This window comes from Podarcis vaucheri (genome assembly GCF_965113315.1).
Source record: "Podarcis vaucheri genome assembly, chromosome: 4".
Taxonomy (NCBI): domain Eukaryota; kingdom Metazoa; phylum Chordata; class Lepidosauria; order Squamata; family Lacertidae; genus Podarcis; species Podarcis vaucheri.
Genome location: NC_138762.1, coordinates 22,962,206 through 22,988,492, shown reverse-complemented (window position 1 = coordinate 22,988,492; position 26,287 = coordinate 22,962,206). Strand labels below are relative to the sequence as shown.

Below are 26,287 nucleotides of genomic sequence, written 5' to 3'. Positions count from 1 at the left end.
CTTCTTAACCTGAGGTACTATTTCTGGGTTAGCGGAGTCTGTAACCTGAAGCATCTGTAACCTGAGGTACCACTGTGTGTGTGTGTGTGTGTGTGTGTGTGTGTGTGTGTAAACATAACAAAACATTAAACATTAAAAAGCTTCCCAACAGAAGGCTGCTTTCAGATAGCTCAGGGGTTGCATAACTCCATACCCTCCAAAATTTCTCTAACAAAAATAGGGACATCCTAATGAAAAGCAGGGCATTCCAGGATCAAATCAGAAACCAGGATGGCTTCTGTAAATCCTGGACGGTCCCTGGAAAATAGGGACTCTGAAAAACTGTTGTTCCTTGTCCCAAACTGCTGTAGATTTGTTTTGGTTAGCACACCACACTAAGGTCTTATCCATATTTCTCTTCTGCACCACTCTTTCCAGGCTGTAAATGGCAAGTCGGGCTTTTCTGTGGATTGCTGTTTGCTCAGATTCAGCTTCAAAGGGCTCTGGTGCAAAAAGGAAAAAAAAAGAGCACTTGGACACAGAGCTTTAAAGTGTGGACGGTGTCCTGCAAGCACAGAGGAAAGGGAAGTGTGGATAACCCTTAAGCTAAACCATGGCTCAGCCTGAGGACACAAGTGGGTGGCATGTCCATGTTCAGAGAATGATAGAACAAAATAGCAGGAATTTAAAAAGGGGGAAATATATGAATATAAGTCCAAAACGGGAAAGAAGAAAAACCCACGAGGGACAAAACTGTTTCCAGCAAGGCCTATATTAGAGAAAAGGGAGATCCAGAAATTTTGAAAATTCATAGAATAAACTCCATACAAAAAACCAATTGCATAACCAAGGAAAATAGTGTACTTGCACACCCCACTAGAAGCTAGCAGTATATAAAGTAGTAAGAAGGGGGAGAAAATATGTTTGGTTTCAGTTTAGTTGCAAGGCACAGATATGAATCCAATGAAGATGGGGGGGGAACTGTGTGGTGTGCTCAAAAGATGGATTTTTAATAATAATAATAATAATAATAATAATAATAATAATAATAATAATAATAATAAATTTATACCCCGCTCTCCCCGGCCAGAGCTGGGCTCAGTGCGGCTAACACAAGTAAAATTACAATAAAAACATAATGGGGGGGATTTAAAATACAGGTTAAAATGCAATTTAAAATGCAGCCTCATTTTAAAAGTAGCCCATGGATCAAAACAATAAGGGAAGGGAAAACATAAGGGTCAGATTGAGTCCAAACCAAAGGCCTGGTGGAACAGCTCTGTTTTGCAGGCCCTGCGGAAAGATGTCAAGTCCCGCAGGGCCCTAGTCTCTTGTGACAGAGCGTTCCACCAAGTCGGGGCCAGTACTGAAAAGGCCCTGGCCCTAGTTGAGACCAATCCTAGTTGGGACCTCCAAAGTTTTGTCATTTGTGGACCTTAAGGTCCTCCGCGGGACATACCAGGAGAGGCGGTCCCATAGGTACATGGGTCCTAGAAATGCTAATAATATTTGAAAAATAGATGCAAGGATTAAACTATCAGTAGCTATGCAGATTTATACAGTATAATAAAGGGAAGTAAAAGGAAGTGTTGCATAAATACGCCATTTAGAAAGACATGTATTAGGGGTCAATTAAAGCATAAGCAAAATGTAGGAACAGGGATGGGATGAAGTTGGGGGAATGACTCCCAATTTCACACACAGTTAAGAAACTAGGAAGGTCACTTGAAACAAGTTAATTTTAGATGTGACTAGAGTTGCACTAATTCCAGTTGTCCAAATGTTTGCATTATATTCATCCCGTGTGTTACAAATTAATTTAATGAAGCTGCACTTCCACAATAAGAGTGAAATTCCACACCTCATCACTGGTCACAGCTTCTTTCTATTTTCTGGGTCAGTTATACTCAGAGTTGACCCATTAAAATCCATCAACCTGCCCACTGATTCCAGTGGGTCTTCTATTTCACATATTTCAGGCATAACATTGAAAAGGACACTCTTCCTTTCCTTTCTTCCATATATCTAGGCTATCACATTTGAAATCTTGCCACACACATCCCAGATCTGATGGTTTTTCTTCTTTCATCACAAAGATGTTCACATTGTCCACATTTTATTGTCCCTGTCACCACTCTTGATTCTTCCGTGCCTGTTTAGCCTAGAGTTCTCTTACGTCTGTCAAATCACACGTATACTGCAATCTTACACCTACATATGCAATTTTTATTATAAGCAAGCTTGTCAGGGCTTGTCCTAAAAGTCGGGGTAGATTGATTTCAATTTTTTAAAGGAACTTCAGGACATCTGATCGCTTTGGGATATCTCATCTGGCTTGGCCATGAGTATTCTTAGAACAGAAAACAGCTATTGCCAAAAAAAGGTGTCCAGTTAGTAAGTCATTCCAATCTGTGAACAAGAAATGCTATCTATTTCGAACCGCCAGAGCTCGGAAGAAATAACATAGCTTTTGCTTGCTTCCAAGCCCAATTCAAAATGCTGGGTTTTTGTTTTTTTAACTGCATGGTCCTAAATGGTTTAAGGCTAGGATATTGAAAGGTCCATCTACCTCCATATAAACTAATTTGCACTCTCAAGTCTTCAGCAGAGGCTCTGTGTGCTACCAACAAGTGAGGTACAGCGGGGGTGGGTGATGAAGTTTTGCCTTAGTGATGGTGCCCAGGAGTCTTGCATAGCTCTTTCTTTGCTAGCCTTAAGATTGATTGAAATTGAAATTGAAATTGAAATACTTTTTATTGTCACTTGTACAACTTGTATACAGTGAGATTACACAAGCACCCCTCACTCAGCTCTCTTAGTCTTAATTCCCCTCATTTACTGACGCACGCACACCAAATCCAAAAGTCAGTTGCCCTGTTGTTATCTTTTCATTCAGCAGCCTAACAGCCCATGGATAGAAGCTGTTCTTTACCCTGTTGGTGTGACTAATCATGCTTCTATATCTTCTGCCCAAGGGCAGGAGATCAAGAAAGTGCCGGCCAGGGTGTGAATCATCCCTGAGAATTTTCCTCACTCTCCTGAGGCAACGTTCTTCTGCGATGTCATCCAGAGGATTCATGGGACAGCCCATAATACAGTGGTGCCCCGCAAGATGAAAAACTCGCAAGACGAAAAACTCGCTAGACGAAAGGGTTTTGTGGTTTTTGAGCTGCTTCGCAAGACGAATTTCCCTATGGGCTTGCTTCGCAAGATGAAAACGTCTTGCATTTTTTGCAAGTTTGTTTCCTTTTTCTTAACACCCTTAATACAGTTGCGACTTGACTTCGAGGAGGCAACTCATAGAACGCGGTGTGGTAGCCTTTTTTGAGTTTTTTGGCGATTTTTGAAGCTTTTCCAAAACTTTTCCGACACCGTGCTTCACAAGACGAAAAATTCGCTAGATGAAAAAACTCGCGGAACGAATTAATTTCGTCTTGCGAGGCACCACTGTATCTTGTGCTGTATTCACCACCCTCTGTAGGCATTTCCTATCAGTTGATGTCAAACCAGCGTTAAGATGTCAGGTTAAAACTGTTTGGGTGTATCTATATCCTAAGCAATAATGGCCTGGTTTGCACAAGACTGTGACTTAATTAGACTGTTCAATCCATGGGCTTCTGAAGAGGAGCACATCATTGCTTTGCTCCTTTGGGCCCTGTTACTGCTGTGCCACACAGAGCTATGTGAAGGCTTGGCTTAGTGTCCCATATGAACCAGGACTTGTGGTCAAGCTCTTTCCACATTAACCACAAGATGTAGTCAATTCAAGGTTTGTCTGTTTTTCTCGTGCTCCCTTTTCTCCATTGTCGGTTTTGGCAACTGATTGCATTAGCTATGATTGTTGGTACCATGTAGAGGTCAGAAAGTCAGGATAAGTACATTTAAATGAAGTAAAAATAAAACTTCTTCTACAGTCCACCTTGGGGGGGGAGGCAGTGTGCCATTTCCATCAGTTTCTTTATTATACAATTAGAAGGCTTATGAAGTATTGCATACAACAAATCTTTTAGGAGTTTGTAAGGATCCAAGTTGCTCGCTTTTCACACTCCCATTACTTCTGCATGTGATGTGAAGAAATTCTTATATCATATAGGGCATACCAATCTGAGAGACATTTTTGTCTAAAATGGAATTTTAAGAAGTCTATTAAATGAATAAATAAGGACCAGACTTGCAGCTGTCCTATTCCATCCATCCATCTCCACCTTCACTTGCGTTCTCAGTTTCCATAATGGACATGAGGTTACTCCAGATATGGATCACAGGCCTAAAGCCACAGCACAAAGAAAGTGTCACTGTTTAAAATTTTCCTCAAAGATGCACTTCTCTGATATAGCTTAGATAAAAAGAAGCTAGTGGTCTATATATCGATTCAGCAAATTAGCTCTCTTACTGAACTGCACATCTGTCTGAGTTGGGGTGGTAAAGATGCTTGAAAATGAAGCTGATTATCTGTTTGAAATTTGCTCTTGAAAGACATCCAGGCTTAAAGTAGGTAGAGTAATATGCATTATGGATCCACTGGCCACGGACGAAATAGAATACAAGCTTTGGGACTTTACAAAGCTCTTGTTCTGGTAGGAATAAAAAGCAGAGTGCAGTGAAAAATAATAATTAAAACGTTAAAAGCTTCTTCACACTCTGCTTTTCCCGACTCTGGGTAATGTTATCTACACTGACTACTGATGTATTGCACATTAGCCATAAGCAGGTAGCCTATTGTTTTGAAATATAGAGAAAAACTATTTTTTTATTATTATTTTGCTGCTGCTGCTGCTGTCTTCATCCCCCAGGATCCCAGGACAGTTTACAAATATTCTCTCCTCCTTCCCAACCCCTTGTGTTTTATCTTTTAGATAGAAAGCCTAAAGGCAGGGGCTGTCTTATCATTGACATTTATAAGTTGCCCTAGGTTGCTTTTTTTGGCTGAAGAGTGGATTTAAAATGCTTTAAATAAAATAAATGAGGGGAGGAATTCCGTGGCCACACACATTGTGGTTGGCACAACACAATCCTTCAACATTTTTAAAGGAACACCTTGCCAAGACTAAAAGCTAGCAGTTTCTTCCTATTGATCAGCTGTGGAGTATCAAGGAGGCACAAAATGCATCTTCTACATTGCCATACATAACTCATGGTTCAATATTACTGAACTCTTGGAAATGGGCTGGTGGCAAAAGGGGACTCCAGTGTCCCTCAAGGCTGCCAAAAGCAGGGATACAACAACTTTAGACAGCATTCTAATAGATTTTCTGCAACGATAATAGTAGTAATATTTCACACCAATATCGAACTATAATGTCAAGAAGCATTTTGCTTGTATTGTCAGTAATTCTTACAACCCTGCAACATACTACAGTCGTACCTTGGTTTTGGAACAGCTTAGTTCCCAAACGTTTTCGTTCCCAAATGCCCCAGACTCAGAAGTGACTGCTCCAGTCTGTGAACTATTTTTGGAAGCCGAATGTCCAAGGCGGCTTCCGATTGGCTGCAGGAGCTTCCTGCAGCCAATTAGAAACCGTGCTTTGGCTTCCGAATGTTTTGGAAGTCGAACGGACTTCTGGAATGGATTCTGTTCGACTTCCAAGGTACAACTGTATTTTTTCATATTTTTATTTATTTAATTTCTATATTGCCCTTCATCCAAGGATCACAGGGCGGTTTACAATACATAGCATAGTAACAAAGAATACCCCACCCCACCGCCCCCAGTTTAAAAGACTATAAGTTGCTTAAATAGCAAAAGGCCTGAGAGAAAAGGAATGTTTTTTTGCCTGGCACCTGAAGATATGTAATAAACATTCCAGGCAAGCTTCCCTGGGGAGAGCATTCCACAGGTGGGGTATTGTTGGCATCCCTCTGACTCGAAAGACAATGGAAGAGGCAATGGGTGAAGCATGTGACTCTTACCTTTGTAAAACAGGCTTCATTGAAAGCCATGCAAAAATATGAGGTTTCTATGCATGCACATACACTTCTAGCCAGACAAGCAAGACACATGCACAGTTCAAGGACACATACCAGCAGACCAAGATGCTAGAGGACATGGAGAAATGCCCAGGAAGGGCAAAAAATGCCTCCTTAGCTTGCCAACAATAGAAGCTAACAGTCTGATGTCTAAGAGAGCACAGCTTTGTGTTCCCATGGACCTGCCTCTCTGCCATTGCTGTTCTGCAAAGCGCTTCAGTCTGGATAATAAAGAAAGAACATACCACAGCTATGTTCATGTGAGCTCTGTAGGATTTAAGTGTTTGGAATTAAGCACTGTGTTGCAACTGAGCAGCTCACAATCACTAGCAGACTCTGCAGAAGCAGCTTTTTCTTCCCAGGGAGAGCTCCGGTCTTTTCACAGCAGACCAGTGAAGACTCAATGAAGTGAAACCATGTATGTAATAGCATCAGGTATCTTGAGACATAGCAAGTTGTGCTGATGGCCACTGCTGTGTCAAACATTGCTTCTCCTGGTACTGGACAACAGCTGCTTTGCAAGGAAGAAAAGCATGCAGTACCTTCACCTGCAGAAGATGAATCTCACTCACCAATCCGCATGCAGATCATAACAGAAATAGGTTTCGAAAAAGAGTTAACCGAAGGATTACTGTATTTTAATATATTGTTGGATGCTGCCCAGAGTGGCTGGGGTATAAATAATAAATTATTGTTGTTGTTGTTGTTGTTGTTGTTGTTGTTGTTGTTATTGTTATTACTATGTATTAGGGTTGCCATTTGTCCAAATGTTCCCAGACATACTCAGGATTCGGCCATCAGGGACAGTGTCCAGGCAGAAATTGCTGGACAATAAGCAATAAGTAATAAACAATTTATGGTCTTTTAAACTGGGGGTGGAGGGGTGGGGTATTCTTTGTTACTGTGGTATGTATTGTAAACCACCCTGTGATCCTTGGATGAAGCCAGCAATTTCTGCCTGGACACTGTCCCTGATGGCCGAATCCTGGGTATGGCAATCCTAATACATTGTAACAACAACAACAACAACAACAACAACAACAATTTATTATTTATACCCCGCCCATCTGGCTGGGTTTCCCCAGCCACTCTGGGCGGCTTCCAACAATATATTAAAATATAGTAATCCTCCGGGAAAATCTGGACATATGCCAACCGCTTATTGGAAGTAGCGATTTTGACGATTTCTGGGGGGAAACCTTTGTGTCCAGATTTTCACTTTCTGAAATATGGCAATCCTACAATGTATATTATCAGCAATAGCTACTTGAGAGAGAAAAAGACCTCTATGAACAAGGTGAGATGAAGCTGCTACACACCCTAATTTAGCCCAGGAAAGATCTGCCTGCTCTTAGGATCTGACAAAGAGCAGCATCTTCAAAAACACTAATTCCAATCTGGGAGTGTTAGAGGTATGTTGTTCCTGTGAAACGGCACCAAAGCCTTTCCTTCTCCCTTGTTAGTTTCTTCCATCTTTTGCAGGAAGTGAAATGAACATATAAATATTCAAGGGGCACTTAACAGTTTAGATAAATAAATTTGAGCTATGTCAGTATTTTCAATAATATATTACATACGGAAATGGAGCAAGACAAAATAAAATAAATGCGCATGAGTTCAGGAAAGCTAAGTAATTGAACATTTGTGTGCGCAGAAGCAAGTCCCACTGAGTTCAGTGGGGCTCAGTACCAATTAAAGGCTCATAGGACTTCAGCCTGCATGATGATGATATACCAAAACTAAGTGTATTTCCACTCCTTAATTATACTACACAAATGTTTATTTTTCTGAGCATTTCTCTAAAAACGATGAATTTATGTTTCTGCATGATAATGCTGGTGGCCTATATGCTATTTCTAGACCGAGATAATAAAAATTAAAATTGTTTACTATGTGAATGGTTTCATTTTTTAACTTTTAACTTTCATTTTACTTTGCCTATACTGCATTTTTTTTAAGCTAGCATAACCTAAAATATACTTAGTCTAGCCCTGAGTAATCACTGTCTAAACAAATTACACATTACCATATCAAGACTATGAATATATCACATTTAACTTAACTTAAAAGTTCAGGATATTTCCTAAACTAAAACATCTTCAGAAAATTAACTACGGATTCAATTAAGTAGAGGTTTCAGCAACAGAATCAGATTATGTGCTTTACTACTTCTCTTTCTAATTATAGTTTCTTATTGCGCCCATACTTTGATTACTAGACATGTCAAGTTATGAAATTTCTTCAAACAATATAAATCTAGCACACAGCCTTAATATATTGTATCTTTTTTCATATCTCTCTGAAGTACTGTAGCAGGACTGCAGTATGTCAGAACCTTGAGCCCTTCCAGTCTCATTTCAAGCTACTACTGAAGTTTATTCACCTATTTTTTTGCTGACACTTTCCTCTCCATTTGGGAAGTATCTGAATGTAGTCACAGGCTGAAAGATTACCAAAAATGCTGTGTGTCCAACTGCGCCTGAAAGAGCCTTGTGGAGGTGAAATGGGTGAGACGGAAGAAGAAGAAGAAGAAGAAGAAGAAGAAGAAGAAGAAGAAGAAGAAGAAGGAGGAGGAGGAGGAGGAGGAGGAGGAGGAGGAGGAGGAGGATAATTTTTTATTTACACCCTGCTCTTCCTGGTTCAGAAAACTGGGCTCAGGGTGGCTAACAACAAATTTAAAACACTTAATTGTAGAAGCAGCATAAAATACAGTTTAAAAACATGAATAACAATAAAATTCAAAGTTCAGAAATCTATTTGGGGAAAATCCATCTAATAAGCATTAGATAGTCACCAGGACTAGCTGGTTCTACTTGGACCAGCGAGGAGGCAGGGGAGATATAGCTGTGGAGTCTCAGAGCAGATAATCTTCATAAAAGGGGAGTGGGAGGGAAGAGAAGGGAAATAAAAGATCACACTGAATTCAAATTAAAGACCAGGCGGAATAGCTTTGTCGTACAGGCCCAACGGAAGGAGGTTAAATCCTGAAGGGCCCTAGTCTCATGGGATAGAGCATTCCACCAGGTTGGAGCCATCACTGAGAAGGCCCTGGCCCTGGTGGAGGATAGTCTGACTTCCTTAGGGCCCAGGAGCTCTAAACTATGGTTATTCATGGACCTTAAGGTCCTCTGCAGGGCATACCAGGGGAGGCGGTCCTGTTGATACGAGGGCCCTGAGCCTGTCAGAGGGCAGTCTTCTGCTTCAAGCGCTGTCCGGTCCAAGTCTGTTTCACAGAACCACCAAAAGGGAGCACAGGGGCCTTGAAATGGCCCATTGACATCTAGAACCCTGGAGTGCAGACAGAGCAGTCACACAGGCCCTCTGGTCCCAGTTCTTCCACAGTGAAGAGACACATTGCATTTCTATTTAAATTTTTTTCATCAGGGCAATATGCATAGGGCAGCATAGGGCACAAGGAGTGGGACATGAAGACAGGACATGTTGTCCCAATAGTGCAGCAAGGTATTTTAGTGTGCTTGTCCCAGCAGGGGTGGAGGGAGATATTACAGTCTGCTTCAGCAGCAAGATGTCTTGCACTATGTCCCATGTATATTATATCTTACTGAATTCAGTGGATGTGCTCCCAAGTACAGGACTGGCATATAGGATGAGACCTGCTGCATACTATGATAATGTAAAAGCTTATTGTTGGCACCTGTCTGTCTCAGGAGACAATGGAGGAGTGCTGTTGGATGGTTGCAGCACCTGCTATGGCTGTAGAGACCGATGTGGGGACAGCTGGGGCAGGTGAAGGCATCTGGTCATGCTTCTGCAGATGCACCAGGACGTTTCTTCTCTCTCTGCTCCTCCCAGTGACCACTCCTCCTCTGGTCACTGCTATGGAGACACAACTTGACTGCCTGTCTCCAGGCGCTGCAGTCATCTGCAAGGGATTCCCACACGGCAGGGTTGATGTTGCCAGCCTTCGTGTCACATTTGTAGACACCTTTGTAACACAATGTTGGTCTGCCAATTGGCCCGGTGCCGGTATTAAATTGTGACATATTGCTATACATATCAGGGAGTGATAACCGACTTCACACAATTTCCAAGTCCGTGGTGCATAAGCTATGCACCAAAGGGGAACTGCGACATGGAAAGGGAGGATACAGTGGTACGTCGGGTTACAGACACTTCAGGTTACATACGCTTCAGGTTACAGACTCCGCTAACCCAGAAATAGTACCTCGGGTTAAGAACTTTGCTTCAGGATGAGAACAGAAATTGCGTGGCGGCGGTGTGGTGGCAGCGGGAGGCCCCATTAGATAAGTGGTACCTCAGGTTAAGAACAGTTTCAGGTTAAGAATGGACCTCCGGAATGAATTAAGTTATTAACCGGAGGTACCACTGTACTGACAGCAAATGGTGTCATTCTTGCTGCAGTGGAATTTCAGGCATATTTATAAGGGTCAAAATACACTGGTGCTGGGTCAGCCCATGACACAAGGCTCCTGCTTTGGGGGCACAGTACCTATTGCAGCCTCTTGCCCTGCTCCCTGCTCCCCCTTAGCAGCAGCATCTGAAACTTGGATTGTCTCATTTTAAGAGCATCAATAATTAAAGCTCCCCTAAGTGATAGCTGTCATACGGGCTAAGCATGGAAAGCTTTTTTTTTTTTTTAAAGACTTAACAGTGCCCAAATGTCACAATTAGCTTATTTTGAAGTTGAAGTATATTTAATAATAAATGGAAACCCTCTGGTGGCATTAGCACCACATGTATAAATAAGATATGAGCAAACCAGCATGGATGAAATACAAAACAGCTTAGTTATAGGCTAGGTTTATGGGACTTTGCTTCTTGCAAATGCCTCTTTGGACTCTTACTGACATTTTTAGGAGACTTCTTGTTTATTTCTGTTTTGCCAACACTGTGCTTTCGTTTGCCTGCTAAATCCAGAAGGACACCACTGTCTAGCCATTTATTCATTAATGATATGTAAGCATACCTTTATGTATCAGTTTTGTCCAGGCACTTTCAAATGTCACCATCCTTAATAGCGGATATGACAAAACAAGGAAGAGAAACTGGAGATTCTCATGCAATGTTAAGCAAACTTCTGATGAAACTGCAGAGCCTAAGGGGTTTGGCTAATGCATGCCAGACCCAAAAAATACAGGAGGCCTTTCTATTTTTTCCTGTTCAACATATAAAATCATCTAGCAACACTACATAATAATTATGCATGATCAAACAGTGGCACTTTTCAGGGGTTTAGAATTAGTGGCTTCCCTTGAGCGATGCAAAAAGTCACTTTGAAGGTTAATCCACTGGTCACGTCACACTCAAAAACAAAAAGGTCAAAATGCTACCTTTAGAATTTTGCAAACAAAAAATGTTCAATTTCCTCCCCCGCTACTTCGTTTGGTCTACAAAGAGAATCTATCAACCTGTGATAGCAAATATATGCACTGTGTTCTGAAACATGGGAAGAAACACACTGTGAACCATAACACCTCAATCGCATATGGAACATATACAAAGAAAAATATGCATAGTATATTGGCCACAGGATATAGATGCAAGGAAAGTACAACGTATTATGGGTAGCGATCAATTAATAGATTTATGAAAATAAAAGCCCTCTGGGGAGTATTGCTGAATCCATGTGATGCCCTTGAATTTTAGAATATATATCTGAAGTGCTGAGCTAAAAGAATGACTATATATAACCAGTAGCTTGTCTTACCCATATATATAATCCACCCCAACAGATCAAGGCAGTAATACAATATAAAACAAACAAAAAGAATACAAACAAAAGAATCAACACTTAAGGTGCAACACGAAAAGCAGCCATTTAATTTCCAATGTATATGAATATTACACTTTTGTCACCTACTATATTTTAAATTTACTAATTTAAATCCAGCCACCGAAATCCAGACCAGATTTCAAGAAGTGTTCAGGGTGAAAGTACCTTAAATATGTGTTTCAATAAGTGCCAGGCACTCGTATGTTTTTTTCCCCCTAAATTGGGCTCCTCTGGTCCCAATAACACAAAATGAGTAGCTCGTTGCTCCGTATTAGGCACACATCTAGTTAGGACCAGAAATTCAGGAGTTTGCATTCTCCACAAGGCGGTACTCCAAAGTTGTGGGGCAGGAGCAGAAACACACTTGAACATAACTGTTATATCCTGACCTGTCACACTGATGGTATTAGTGGCATCCTTATTAGACCTAAAAAGGAAAGATGGGAACATGCAGTCTTTTGCACCTGAACATTTAGAAACTTTAAAAATCAAAAGAAGTCCATATGTTATTTCCAATCAATGCAAAGGAGATTGAGCAGTTACTGAAACACCATTTTTATATGCTGCAAATGATGCAATCATGTGGGGCTTAATCCTTCTTGCAAAGCAAAAACAAACAAACAAACAACTTGTACAGTGGTACCTTGGTTTACGAACTTAATCCGTTCCAGAAGTCCATTCTTAAACCAAAGCATTCTTAAACCAAGGCGTGCTTTCCCATAGCAGTGGGGGACTCTATTTAAAAATGGAACACACTCAACAGAAAGCGGGACATGTTCTGCTTCCAAGGCAAAGTTCACAAACCAAAACACCTACTTCCAGGTTTGCAGCGTTCTTGATCCAAGTTGTTCATAAACTTAGCTGTTCTTAAACTAAGGTACCAATGTATTGTGCAATGTTTCAGAGACATTTTGTGCATCTCTTATATCAAGGGCAACTTGATCAGAACTGAATCCTCAATATTGTAACCCAAGTTCTGTACTGAGTGTAATTACCATAATTTTATTGTCAAGACAGATATTATTCTTAAGCAGTTATTCTCCAATGTGAAAACTTGAGTGAGCCAGGAAAAAATATTGGTATGAGGGTGTTTGCAAGTAGTGTTGCAGTGTTGAAAAACATAACAATGGCTTAAAAAAAATAATTTTAAAATGATTGCCCAATTGTTACCAACTATAGCATATGTTGGCTTTACATTTTCAAGTGTACTTTTGTAACCATAAAGTCTAGAAACAAAGTTCAGATTTCTGGGTAGAAACAGTATAATAAAAATGCACACTGAGGCTGCAGAAAGAAACAAGAGGGCTTGTGAGAAACAAGAGGGTTTGTCAGTCCTTTCCTTTCCTTATTTCATTAACACAAATTTGTCATGGAAAGAATATGATTTTGAAATTATTTTGCTTGAAAACAGCTGTTAGCTTTTCAAAGGCAAGGAGGTTTGATTTTTTTTTTGATGCTACACACATGGACAACTAAGATAAAATAGAACGATTCAACCCTAAGCATGCTGCAAGCAGCTAGGCCAGATTTGGATATCAAGCAGATAGATTTTTAAAAGAAACAAAAATATAAAACCTCCCAGACACTGAAATAAATTTTATTAAGGTTATATCCCAAAGATCTGTGGAATATGAGATGCAACATGATGAGCAATATAAGACTTTATAAAGGCAAAGGAGTTTATTTTCTTTGGGGCATAAACGAGAGAGGGGGAAAAACATTTCTTATATAAAAAGTGCTTTGCTTCCACATTCTTGAAAGCATCTCAGAGGAAAGCTGCAAAGAGATGTAAAGGAAATTATTGTGCAGAACTGTTTTACATTTATTTTCGATAACTTACAGCAGGTCTTTTTTAATAGGCATTTATGTAGAATAGACAATAAAAATTCAAATATCATCATTCACTGTATTTATGGGCTTGTGTATTCATAAATGATTAGGTTGATGGTGAGATATTAAATAAATAATATAAATGTGGTGAAATTCAGTTTACACTTCATAATTTCTTGGGACAATAAGCAAAACACATTTGTAAATCCCCCCCCCTCTTTTTTACTGGTTGTTGGAAATGAGGAAAGATTACAGGGTACGGAGCAAGGAAGCATAAAGTACAAAATATTGTGCCCAAGGAAAAACCTCTTCCTATATTATGATGCCAAGAGGCATTCTTTCTCCAGAGCCACTGGCTAAATTCAGTGACAATGATGGTTGATTAAAAGCCTCTGGCTGCAACTTAGCTTAAAATTTCATCTTAAAAGAAATGAACTTGTGGATTCAAACTGAATCACTGACATAACAGTGTCCAAATCATTGTAGTTCAGCACTGCAAACTGAGGCCATGATAATCCACACTTACAACACCGCCTGCCCATATGTGAGGCAATATCCCTTGAAGTGAAACAAAAAGGCATGCAAAGCCTCAACTTCAGAAAAAAGAGAAAAGATCAGACACTTAGGATCTACCTGATTACTCAACCAGGTATAATCCACCGCATTTTGTATTAGGACTATGGCCCTAGAGATCATGTTGATGAGTTTCTCAGTAACAACCTTATACCCAAAGAGGTATAAGGTTAAAGCTAAAGATAAAGGGACCCCTGACCATTAGGTTTGGTCGTGACCGACTCTGGGGTTGCAGTGCTCATCTCGCTTTATTGGCCAAGGGAGCCGGCGTACAGCTTCCAGGTCATGTGTCCAGCATGACTAAGCCGCTTCTGGTGAATCAAAGCAGCGCTCAGAAATGCCGTTTACCTTCCCGCCAGAGCGGAACCTATTTATCTACTTGCACTTTGATGTGCTTTCGAACTGCTAGGTTGGCAGGAGCAGGGACTGAGCAACGGGAGCTCACCCCGTTGTGGAGATTCAAACCACCGACCTTCTGATTGGCAAGCCCTAGGCTCAGTGGTTTAACCCACAGCGCCACCCGTGTCCCCAGGTATAAGGTTAAAGAGAGGTAAAATTAATACTTGTGCATTAAGAGCAGGTTCTGGCCTAGGTTAATAACTGTAAGAATGGAATCAATGAACATGATTTGACAGCAATGGTAAGGGCCTACTTCACACATTACATTTTTGGGTGGACAGCTCAGCCATTCTAAATATGGAAAACGCGGACGTAACAAGCATTTGTTGCAAAAATTCAGCCTGAGGAAGATTCTTTGTGACTCAAAAGCTTACATGCCACATTTTTAGCACTCTGAATATATTGTCCCACTTTCATGACCTCTCTGTTTGACAAAGTCCCCAGTCATTTTGAGTTTTGCCACCTTGAACAAGTGAGTTACATTTCAGGTTTGGGTCTGCATCTGTATAAAGTGAGTGCAAGATTACAACACACAATGCATGACTGAAATGAGATTTAGATGATGTCCCAGGAAGAAATCAGTGGGTATAGCGTGAAGGCTTATAAATGAACAGCTGTCTTGGATTAAAAGAGCCCTGGTATCTGTGTTTAAACAGTATTTGAACACTTTAAAAGGGGTTCTGCCTCACAGAATAATAGAATTATAAAGTTGGAAGGGGCTCTGAATATCATCTAGTCCAACCAATGAAGGAAACTCAGCACATGATTATTTATTCTATACTCTCTTTCCAAAACTCAGTGACACTTCTTACATTCAGGCATTACAATTTCATGAACACAACAAGCAAACAAGTAAAAATCAAAGAAGAAATCCATATGCAGATTTTTTAAAATGGCGGCAGAACTACAATATAATTAAAATAAAATTTTGAAGAACCCAAAATGTCAGCACTCTTTTAATGTTTCATATCTTTAATGGGGGAAAAGGTCTCAAATACTGTAGCAGTCTAAACACCAGGAGACAGGTGTTGTTGGAGATAATCTCATACTTCCAGGGGCAAAAATAGTGCTGTAATCAGGGGTGGCTAACCTGTGGCCTTCCTGATGTTGTTAGATTCCCATCAGCCCCTGCCAGCATGCCATTGACCAGAGATTATGGGAGTTACAGTCCAGAACACCTGGAAGGTTCCAGGTTTAGCCATCCCTGCTATAAAAGATCTGCACTTCTCGTATAGCAGGGAAAACAACAGGGCTCTTGCCTTATTAAATATAACATTAGCTGGCCATGGTCATATGGGGAAAAGCAGACTCTAATCCAGTACTACGGAACCTGTGGTGCGCCACATGTTGCAAGAATACATCTCCCATTATCCCTGGTCATTGGCCATGCAGACTGGGACACGTTGGGCAAAAGACTCCGGCACAGAAGGGGGTTGGACTAGATGACTCTAAGGGTCCCTTCCAATTCTACAGTTCTATTATTCTATTATCTTTAGGACAGAGGTATGGCTACTTAAGAACCTCTTGGGTAGAGCTTAAGAGAACTGGACTGCTGGCCAAAGCTAAAAAACAAACCTCAATTCACTTTTGTGCCTTGTCTCAGTAAGTCACTCACTAGGAGCTCTCCATGGTGCTGTAACAGCCATGGAACCTATATAATGAGTGAGCATGTGCACAGTGCCTTTCCCAAAACATTATGGCAAGAGAAATAAATGATTAGGAAGCAGAGCTTCCAGGATAGAGAGAATGTCTGCACTATGACTTAATGTCCTTCTCCCTCACTCCTGCCATGCTGCAGATAAAACAAGCCACAGTTTGGCATGTCATGTCATCTGAATCCAGGCTTCCTCTATGCAAACCATGAACAGTAAACTAAGATCATATTCAAAGGACATGATAAGCCAGATTTTGTTTTGCTTTGCCCATGGTGCAGGAAAGGAGATCAGCAATTGGCTATAGCTCATGGTTAGTAAAGAGAGAGCTTAACTACAAACTCAGTTTTAGATGACACATTAAGCCAGACCTTGACTGAGCTCAGTGCAGCACGTGAGTAAAAAAGACCCAGTAAGTCAATTTGGCATACCATGTCATTTGAACCAGGCCATAGTTCAAATGACATGGTATGCCAAATTGACTTAGTTCAAATGACATAGTTCATGGTATGCCAAATGGTATGGCTTATGGTATGGCTTAGTTTCAAAAGGGCAATGGGTGTTCTAGCTCCCTAGAAAAGGTGAGTTATGAGAAGAAAGTTGAAAGGAGTACGGTCACACAGAGGTATTCTAGTAGGCAGTTTCTGCCAACATAGAGGGTCCAAAACAATCAAAGATTGGAAGTCCCAATCCCACAGAGAACCTACTGAATTCAATATGCATCTTGTTATCTTTTTCTCATTAAAGGGGAGGGGGAGTGAAATGATCAATTCTCACTCCCACTGCCCCTGGGTATCTTGAAGCACTGAATGTTCTTACATAGAATTACCATCTAAAACACTTCGTCTGACACACCTAGAACTGCACCCACCCTTTGTTAACTCTATTTCATAGTTCTCTTGCATCCTGGGACTGTTAATAGCACTAACAAATCAGTGAAGAAATATTCCATGAATTGTAGATAAGGCTTTGAATGGCTTTTACAGTTCAATCTTCATTTTCCTAAACTGCACACTTTATAGTTCATGCGAAAGGTTAATGATCATTCTTCCATCTATCACAAAAGATTTACTAGAAACACAAGACCTAACAGCCCTATGATTTCACTCTTTAGCTTTATGTACAGGACACTCCACTTCTACTACATGTAATGATTTAAGCTGCAACCTATTTTCGTTCTATGTTGTTCTGCATTCATTCAATCATAAGTCAGTTAGGTTTTATTGCCATTGTTTCAAACCCAAAGGGGAAAAAAATCACACTTGAATTATACTCATAAGTATTGCCATCCCAAAAAATGTATAGAGTATATATATATATGTGTGTATGTATATCACATTTCCCTGTAAAATGCACATGTGGCTGTTTATTTTTTTGAACTGAAATTGCATCACAAAATTTGGGGAAATACAGTACATAATCTGATTGATAGCTGTATTCAAAACAGTTCACTTCAGAACTTGGTCTGAATGAATTTATTCTCCATCCCTAACTACAGGCTCAATTCAGGTAATAAATAGCTGTTTTCCATAGTACTGTTTAATTAATATAAAAATATTCTAGCTATGCCAAATAAATAATTAGATATTACATGCATCTCCCCTTCTTTCTTGCCACATGTAGGAATGCTCACCTCATCATGTGACCAACACTTTCCAAGACATCCCAACCCTCATAACTGGAAGAGTTTCCAAAGTAGAACTCAATACAAGGAAGCAAACCCCTGCCACATACAACATGAAGTTCAGGTTTTAAAAGGGCAGTAACTCTCCAGAAAAGGGAACTTGGGATCGTGGTAGAAAGTATACTGAAAATGTCGGTGTGGAAAATACAAATTCAGTGTTAGAAAGTATTTTGAAAGGTATTTAAAAAAACCCTAATAGCCATGGTGCAGCCAGATTCAGAATACTGTGAAAAAAATGGATAACAACAACAACTATTATTATTATTATTATTATTATTATTAATACCCCACCCATTTGGCTGGGTTTCCCCAGTGCCTCCTCAAAAGGATTTCAAAGAGCTGGAAAGTGGTAATCAATATGATCAAGTGGTTGAATCAACTCCTGCCCAAGAAAATGCTAAATAAAGCTGAAGGGGTGTGTGTGTGTGCGTGTGGTCACAGCACATCCTGCGTATTTTGATTTGGCATAAAGTACACAACCACTGTGTTTAATGGGGCTCTTAGCAAGTGTGCTTGGAATTGGGGGGGGGTAGGTGAGGTGCAAATTACAGAAGTTCGTAACATTATAATCTGTATGCACAGAGTGTGTGTAGAGAGAAAACCCTTCATTTCCTACATATTGTTTTGTGTCCAATGTTAGATGTGAGTACACAGGAACTCACAAGGGAAAATCTAACAATAAATAAGATTCCTTTACACAAGCTTGCAAATGTGGTATGAGAAACCTAAATTAGCCTGCCTAAAATTAATTGCTCTTTCCAAATCACAATATAAACAAAGTTAGAAGCAGATCAGGAAGATGATAATTACCTAGCTGATCAATCAGGTGCACGCCCGGTGTGTGTGGTGTGGAACACACACATCAACATTTGATTATCTTAATCCAGGCCTCTTTAATCAACATTAATGAGAAACAGTTTCTGGACAGACTAAAAGGCTGCCCAAAAGAAGCAGGGATGATACTGAGTAGAAATTGCATTGTGTGAAGAACAAAAACACCTTACTAAATAAATAAGAATACCTATAGGAAGTTTCCATTCCCCCCCACTACCTTTGAAGTCTTTAACTCACAGAACAATCCTGAGCTGACCTCTGGAGTTTCATTCCAGAAAACAAATTGCACCAATATACCTTTAGGTCTTTGGTGCACTCAAAGACATAATTAAAGGCATTTTGTATTTAAGCAGTAAACACATACCAGAAAAATGTGCTAGCGTTTTGTTGTGAAAAGAAGGCATGACCTTCATTCCACTCACACATTATACAAATATGTCACTGTATAGCTATTCGCTCCTAATGTCTCTGAGATTAGCTGCTGTGCTACTAAATCTATTCAGAAATGTTGTTTTAAGTCAATCTGCCGTGGTGGCAAGGTCCTACTAAAGCACACAGTTTTAGTATAGGGTCTGGGTTTATTTATCAATGTACGGAAAACTGCCACATACGTTGGTTTTCAATAGCTCACTTGTTAGGTTACTAGCAATTTTCTTATTGACTCTAGTTAAAAGTACTTGCGGGGCAAAGTTTTGCAATGTGCATAGAATTGAACCTCCAAAATAATAATGGCATTGTTTTATAGCCAAAGTTAAGTAAACCTGAAGTTGAGGATATCTGTTCAGTCAGCAAGCATGATGACTCAGAATTTCTAATAAAAGAAGGGCACATATTAAGGCATGGATGTCTTTGTTGCTTCTTGCAACACATTTGACATTCACATAGTTCAGATTTGTCTTCTGCAATAAGAAATGCTGGAAAGTTGATTATAGTATGGATGCATGCATCCCAAGAACACAGTACGCATATCTCTTGACCTTCCTCATGCTTTCCTCAAGCACACTGGTCCAATGCAGACATTACGCTGTCCAATCACAAAGATGAGAAGCAGCACACAGGCTTGTGCACTATATCACATCCCTCCTCCAACTTCCTTCCCAGGCTCTCACAGACGTCCTCCTGGTTAGTGAAAAGGATTAGGTTTTAAGGTGGTGTTCACCAGGGCAGGATGGTTTGAGTATATTACATGGATCCTGGTTTGACCACACTAGCTGCCAATTAGTTTCTGGGCCCAATTCAAATTGCTGGGTTTGACCTATAAAGCCCTAAATGACTCAGGACTTCAGTACCTCAAGGACCGACTCTCCCCATATGAACCGACTCTGACCCTACAATCATAATCGGAGGCCCTTTGTTGTGTGCCTCCTCCATGAGAAGTCTGGAGGGTGGCAACACGAGGATGGGTCTTTTCTGCAGTGGCTCCCATTTGTGGAATGCTCTCCCCAGGGAGGCTTGACTGGTGCCTTCATTACATATCTTTAGGCACCAGGTGAAAATGTTTCTCTTCAACCAGGCACTCAGCAGATTAACATTCTATGGCTTTTTTAAAGATATGTTTGTTGGTTATTGGTTTGTTTTTGTTTTATTATGTATTTTACATTCTCATTTAGTACAGTGGTACCTCGGGTTACATACGCTTCAGGTTACATACACTTCAGGTTATGGACTCTGCTAACCCAGAAATACTACCTTGGGTTAAGAACTTTGCTTCAGGATGAGAACAGAAATTGTGCCCTGGTGGCACGGCGGCAGCAGGAGGCCCCATTAGCTAAAGTGATACTTCAGGTTAAGAACAGTTTCAGGTTAAGAACGAACCCCCGGCGAATTAAGTACTTAACCCGAGGTACCACTGTATTTTCTGTTGTGAACCACCCTGGGATGTTCAGGTGATTATTGCTCTAATGGAGTACCATATTGAATGCTTTGGTGCCCAAAAGAAGCAGAAACACCCGACGAGGTAAAATGTCCTTATCGCCATGACTTTAAATAGGTTGTTTATTTATGCTAATATACTGATTTGTTTATACTTATCTTTTGTAAACCAATCTGTCATCAGCCGAAGGATGAAAATACTTTAAGTAAGTAAATAAGCAATACCACTCAATTTTACTTCTACCGATGTGAATTTTTACTTGTTTGGTTGTCAAAATTTATCTCTGGCTAAACTTCTCATTAAAAAATACAACTTGGCTGGCTGGGTTTGCAAATCTGTGTTTGCCTGGCCCAGGCCTGCCAAGCTCATGACTCAGCATGCTAAATATATATCAGATAAATAGACAGATAGATAAAGGAGTGAGTATATGTGTGTCTTATCATGCCCCTGCATGTGTGGTCCGAAGCAGAGGATAGAGCCAAAAGATTTACCAAAGTCTAATGGACTATCATATACTGCTGGTGGACTATATTGGGCTTCGTAGCTCACAATCTGAGCAGGCCAAGCCTGGCCCACCAGAGCATAGTAGCAGCTGAACATTTTAGAGTTCTCTGCCACTTTTCTTTAGCCGTAACTCACTGGAACACAGTTCTGGCACCTCTCAGGTAGGCACAACTACCATTATAAGAGAACAAGGGAGGCGTTCATGGTGAGTGTCCCGTCCCCCGAAAAATAGCACTGTGTGTCATATAGACAAGATCATACAACTTCCATTAAATTCAGCATTTGCTTCTCCCCATGCTTTCCCTTCCCACACACCATCATGGTGAGAGCCAGTGTGGTGTAGTGGTTTAGAGCAGTGGACTTGTAATCTGGTGAACCAGGTTCGATTCCCCGTTCCTCCACATGCAGCTACTGGGTGACCTTGGGCTAGTCACACTTCTCTGAAGTACAGGGCGAGTCTTTTAAAATAGGCCTCGTGGATACAGAGTACACATGTTCTTTTAAAAGACTCACCCTGTATCTCAGCCTCACTCACCTCACAGAGTGTTTGTTGTGGGGGAGGAAGGGAAAGGTGATTGTTATCCTTTTTGAGACTCTTTGATGGGAGTGAAAGGTGGGATATCAAGTCCAAACAATGCTGCTGCTGCTGCTGCTGCTTCTGCTTCTTCTTCTTCTTCTTCTTCTTCTTCTTCTTCTTCTTCTTCTTCATGGCAAATGCACATGAAGAAATCTCAGCTGGTGGGAAAGGTGCTGACAGGTATGGAAGAAAACCTGCAGGTGGGGAAAGAGCTAAGCACCTCTCCTGCCCTGCTTCCCTTGCAGCATTTCAGCTACCCACATTGCCCTGGATTAGCCACTGAATTATTTCAGCTCTCTGAGTAAAGTTTCAGCTTTACACTAACATCCCCAGCCTTAACAAGACCCCACACAAATGCACTTGAAATTTTTCTTTTGTGTAGAGCCACACCATCTTCTTGCGAGTTTTCTTTTGTGTAGAGCCACACCATCTTGTGAGGGTAAATTATTTGCTTAGACACTTAATTGGCCAATGGGCTTGTTGTAATCGGAAACACTTCGGTCTCCAAAGATCAGCCTTTTTCTTTCACACACTCAACAGTGTAGCCTTCAAATCTCCATTATGCAAGCCTCTGAAGATTACAAGGAAGTTAATATTATAAGGTAGCTGGAAGAAAAGGAGGAGCCATACATTGCTGAATATTCACTTTTGCTCTTGAGTCTCCAGGCTATGTCAGCAACAGTTTTAGTTTAAAGGTTCATTTTATTCACCTGCATTGCTCCAAATTGATGAGAATTATAAATTCCAGATGCCTCATGGACGGCTTGCTTAAGAGGTTAAAAATGTATCTTCTTTGATAACTGTGTGTAACTCTCAATAGGATTAGAGGGGATTATATATGTGTCTCATATAAGTCAAAGCCACGTATGAGGTCCAGGGGGATGACAGGCACTGCATTCTCATGAAGCAAAACATAAAGGTCATGTGCCTGATTCACTGACTAGGCAAGACTGTTTTCCCTTTGGCATAAATTGAATGAGCCAAGCATATAGTTTCATTTTCGGATCTTGGAAACTGTGGAAGGGCAAAACTCCTTAAAACAGCCAAAATTACGTAAGTGTGCTAAATATTTAGAGACGAACATTGCTCCCTTTACATCCCAACCTTTTCGTGTGTTTGATTTCACATCACCTATTTATTACAGAATTATGGAGAGTGGAAACTTCAAAGCATGCAGAAGTAATTAGCCATGCTAATATGGGAACCAAGGAATCATATTCCACAGCTGTCAAAGGGCACACTCACAGGGATGTGAGAATGGGGACAAGGGCACCGGAGCTTGGACTGAATGTAGAAATCACACCTGAGGGCTGTGGTCAGACAAACCAAACATTCAAGATTGCGGTTTGACCTGATGCAAAGAAACTACATGAGACTCTCCAAGCCAATAAAAACAACAACATTGCCTTGAATACTCTGTAGAATGACAAAGAACGATAAAGCAGAATATTTTTTATGAGAGCCAATGGGTTGAGGGTCCTATTATCGGACTCAGGGCCAATTCATATTTTGTGTTGAGAGTTTAAATACACAAGTTTTAAATGTGAAATAGTTGAACTCTCCCCACCTTAAGATTGCAATCTGTTTTCTGAGAGGATTTTTTGTTTGTTTAAGTAAGTACTTGGAAAATCTTATGGTCTCTGAACAGGCTTGAAAAACTCAAGGGCCTTATCCCATGCCTTCCTAGCCAGGGCCCCCTCAAATAATCTTCTCCTTGAAAATTTGTGTGTTGGGGCTGAAGGGACAGCAAGGCAAGGGCGGCCAGTTATGCACGGCCAAACACAAGTACAAAAGAAGACACAAACTTGCGCCTGCTGATTTATTAATACAATGGCACATTTAGAAATAATTGCTATAATTTAAATGAGAAATACTGCTATCCTGGTGCTAACCGTGGGTGGGGATTTCTCAAGGTCTTTGAGTGACAAGCCCGGCCTTCTAGTCCTCATCATTGAAGCCTACACTTTCCTGAGGCCTAAGCTCAATTCACTGCATTAAACATCGCTTGAAACAACAATTCCCATGCAGCCAAGCAAGAAAGAATCTTATTGAGCAAGCTCAGGATTGGCCAGGCATTAAGGCTAATGCTTATAAAGCCTCTCCTGTCACTCACCAGCCCACCCTAACCCTGACATCCCTCTTTGCAAGAGTAAGTTCATTTGGAAATGGAGAGGCTTGCAGAGAGGTGTGGCTGACTAAGAACCCATTACTAGCCCGGCAGTAGTCATTACATCAGGCTGTAATAGAAGAGAGGGGGAAAAGAGAATCAATATCATTACCAGCTCTGCTGAGAAGCCAGCTCCTCCTTCCATCAACTGTCACTTGGCAGCAGCCATTGCACCCGACTGTAACAGAGGAAGGAAGAGAAGGCATGCAGAACTACTTTATTGGCACAGAGGAAAAAATAATTAGCTTTTGACTCTTCCTCTCCTTTTTCATCCCAGCTGGCCATTAGAACTAGTAACTAATAACTAATAATAAACCACAAAGCCTAGGGCTTGCCGATCAGGTCGGTGGTTCGAATCCCTGCGATTGGATGAGCTCCCGTTGCTTGGTCCCTGCTCTTGCCAACCTAGCAGTTCAAAAGCACGTCAAAATGCAAGTAGATAAATAGGTACCACTCCGGCGGGAAGGGAAACGGCGTTTCCGTGCGCTGCTCTGGTTCGCCAGAAGCGGCTTAGTCATGCTGGCCACATGACCCGGAAGCTGTACGCCGGCTCCCTCAGCCAATAAAGTGAGATGAGCGCCGCAACCCCAGAGTCGTTCGCGACTGGACCTAACAGTCAGGGGTCCCTTTAACTTTAACTTGGCTTAGTTCCTCCTCCCTCCTAATCCATTTTCTTTTTGTGTCATGTCTTTTTGAATTTTAAGACCCGAGGGCAAATAATGCCTTGCTTTTATCGATTTGTAAGCCATTGTGGGAGCCTTTTTTGCAGAGGAGCAGGATTATAATCATTTTAAATAAGTAAATAATAGTCAGACTCAGATTTCAGAGTGAATTTGATCTTGGCTCTTAATTGAGCCAGGGTTTTTAACATTGAATAAGCTTGGTTTCTAAATTTCCCCATCTTGAATTAACCAGAGCCATCAGTTTAAACAGTAAAATACATGCATGCCTATACAGTGAAATGGCTGGTGCTCCTGAAATTAGCACAGAAGTGGCAAACAGGATAGGTCTTGGCTCTATGTCTGCTTCTCGCAATGAAACCTGACCCTTTGGTTTAAATATGCACTTAGTATTTGCAATCAATGAAGCCATGTGTGACTTTTGCCTTTTAAATTCAGGTGCTTTTGCACTCAGGTACTAAAAGGCTCTCAAATGACTCTGCTTCTAGTTCGTGTGTGTGTGTGTGTGTGTGTGTGTTCCTGCTTTGGGTACTAAAATCTGATGCAACAGTGCAGAAAGCTTGGCTGGCTGCAAATTGAGGGAGGGGATTTTTCTTTTCTTTTTTGTTGATTATCAGTGACAAAGATCAAATAGCCATGTCCAACCTATGGTTGTCCTTGGACATTTAAAAAGTATACATATCTTTATATGTTTTTATATAAGGCAACAGAGAGAAAGACATTTCTGTGACATTAGATACTATTCTGTCATTTGGAAGTTTGCTTCAAGTGTCAAAAGGGTCCACAGTGAGATTCTATGAATCAATTGTTAGCTACTAAGAGGTGTACTGAAAAAGAAAGAAAGGGAAATTGGTTTGAGTGTAGTACATTTGTACCATCATTTAAAACTATTTTCTTACTTTTTTGTTTTAAGATCAAAGCAGACTGTCACATAAAGTTACTCTGTAATTTCACTGAAGTATATTGCAATCTAATAAATGTTTAATGACATAATAAAACAGACTCTATTGGAAAGTGGGAAAGGTCCATTGGACTCATCTGAAGTTTATATATCTATGCCAGCATCCTGGACTTAAGTGGAGATTAACACCACCCATTGGCTTGAGAAAGAAACTTAGTCACCTCCTGGGGACATTTATTGTTGGTGGTCCTGAAAGCAGCTACGGCTTGCCATTTTGCCAAGCTAAGAGGAAAGCCATAAAGAGAGATGCAATAGCTCAGAGGTATGTACAGTGTGTTGCTAAGGTGGGGTAATTGATAATCCTGCACTTTAAGACATCCCAGCCACTTAGCAAGTCATGGTCTTGGAGGCTTGCCTTGTCTGAACACCTGTACGAAACAAAATAGAAAAATTCCCTCCATTAGCACCTTAGAGACTAACCAAGTTTGTTATTGGTATGAGCTTTCAGGTGCAAGCACACTTCTTCAGATACACTGAAACAGAAGTCACCAGACCCTTACATATAGTGGGAGGGTGGGGAGGGGTGTTACTCAGAAGGGTGGTGGGAATGGGTGATTGGCTGATAGGTGTGGTAAACACGTTGATGACTGTTAATGACTGCAATTGGTCTTACAGGAAAAAGCAAGGGGTGAGATGGCTAAAAATAGCTTTATCATGTATAATGAGATAAGAATCTGATGTCTCTATTCAGACCAGGTCTCTTCATGGTTTTAAATTTGGTAATAAGCTGCAATTCAGCAACTTCTCTTTCCAGTCTATTTCTGAAATTCTCTTGTAATAATCTTTATCTCTGTTGGTATCTCTCCTTGATCCAAATTGATTTGATGTATGTGCTGTTGTTTTAAACTGGTT

General features: G+C 40.7%; 2 protein-coding genes across 7 annotated transcripts in view; one reads left to right on the top strand and one right to left on the bottom strand.

Moving 5' to 3' along the window:
- GRIA4 (glutamate ionotropic receptor AMPA type subunit 4) overlaps window positions 1–26,287 on the bottom strand; it is a 252,480-nt gene that overhangs the window by 178,407 nt on the left and 47,786 nt on the right. The window lies entirely within an intron of this gene.
- GUCY1A2 (guanylate cyclase 1 soluble subunit alpha 2) overlaps window positions 1–26,287 on the top strand; it is a 550,449-nt gene that overhangs the window by 514,655 nt on the left and 9,507 nt on the right. The window lies entirely within an intron of this gene.